The sequence below is a fragment of the Trachymyrmex cornetzi genome, unplaced genomic scaffold (genome assembly GCF_001594075.2).
Source record: "Trachymyrmex cornetzi isolate Tcor2-1 unplaced genomic scaffold, Tcor1.1 scaffold1702, whole genome shotgun sequence".
NCBI classification, from domain to species: domain Eukaryota; kingdom Metazoa; phylum Arthropoda; class Insecta; order Hymenoptera; family Formicidae; genus Trachymyrmex; species Trachymyrmex cornetzi.
This window is the reverse complement of record NW_017296313.1, coordinates 36,922-38,651: the sequence shown is the minus strand read 5'-3', so window position 1 is coordinate 38,651 and position 1,730 is coordinate 36,922.

Genomic DNA, 1,730 nt, shown 5'->3' with positions numbered 1-1,730 from the left:
TTTTTTTTGGTCCCGCACGAAAAATTACTATGGGACAGCAACAATATTATATTTTCCGTGCGGGGTTTTTTATTTATTTTTTACTATAAAACACATTTATTGAAATTTGTCTTTGTCGTTTTGACAATTTTCGGCACACATACAGACATCGCAACAGTTGATATTTAGTTGTTTGCAAGAACAACTGTTGCGAGTACACGGCGTTTTCCCGCCGCAATTGCAAAAGAATTTTTCCAGATACTCAATCGCGGTGTCTCCTTCAAAATAATTTGGACAAAGCGTACCATTTATTTCTAACCACCCATAATTTGTAGGATTTAAAGATTGAATCTTGGCAGAAGTGGCTTGACTCCATTCATTCAATTGCCAGGAACTTCGAAGTATATGTTGCACCAGTGAAGCTTGTGATGGTGGTAATTTATTAATTGGAGCATTTTTTTCTTTGGCTATGCTGTACCGCAATGAATTTACACAATTTCGAGCTGCTTTTGATTTTATTTTGGGATCATACATGGCTGCTAGATAAGTACTTACAATCTCTACAGTTTGTTTAATTGGTAGTAAGTGCAAATTCGAAAGTTTTTGAAGAGTTTCTTTATCCATTGTTTTCAGAGCTAAAAATGCTGTTCTTTTCCCAATTCCAAAAAATGAAGAAGTGGTATCACAACCAGTAAGCGCATGCATTGCCAAAAGAGCACGCAATAAGTTATGATCCAGTTTACTTGTTAATGTATGAATTGGAATATGACGACGCTGATCTACAAGAGAGGATATTTTCCCTGTATAAAACCATAACTGTGGATTATTTTCAAAATTTGCATTTTTCAAAATTTGCGTAATGCGATAAAAGTAAAATAAGTACATCAGTGTCGGGGGACTCCACAATAATTTGACGGTTGAATGACTCTGATGCTTGAATCTGCTTAACGTGAAAAACAAGACGCGTATCTGCTTCTACATGGTTGGATTCGAAGTGATTATCAATAGAATGTGTCGCGGATGTAATGACATGAACACTTTCTCGAGGTTCAAAACCACCAGCAAGGTATACTTTTTTATGAGATTGTTCTATCATTATAGAACATTTTGGTAGATTATTTCCAATATAATTACATAGAAATTTAGTCAACTCAGATTTATTCTCGTCATTTCCAAGTACTTTTTTAAAATCAGGGAGAGGTCTTCCTCCATTAATATCGAATTTATTTGTAACGTTTCCGTATCGATGTGTCCGTTCTTCTTGTTTCGGATTTGGTGACGTGTCATCATACCGATCAAATATCATGTGAATTTCATCAGCGTATGACAAACGTCTAATAAGTCCTTCCATTATTCGATGACCTACATCATTAAATGTCCGTAAGGATTTAGTATTTAATGCTTGCAATTCAGCCATTCCATCAATCAGAATAACGATCGAACCATCACAAACAGGAATTTTAGAAGTATTTAGAATACTTTCTTCTATTTCTTTCTCAAGAATATGCATCAAATCTGATTTTACTGCAGTTCGTCTAGTGCCATCTGATTTAAATAATGCACTCGGTATTGCAGTAAGTGGATAACTCAGTATAGTATTCATGTTAACATCGATACGTTTCTGGGATACAGCAAGTCCTTTTTGATAAACCGTTTCTGGTGAAATTAATTTTTTTCGAGTTTGTCCATTTATCTTAATCACTGATTGTTTGTTGAGGTCACTGAATGTTTTTAACTGCGTTTTAGGTATT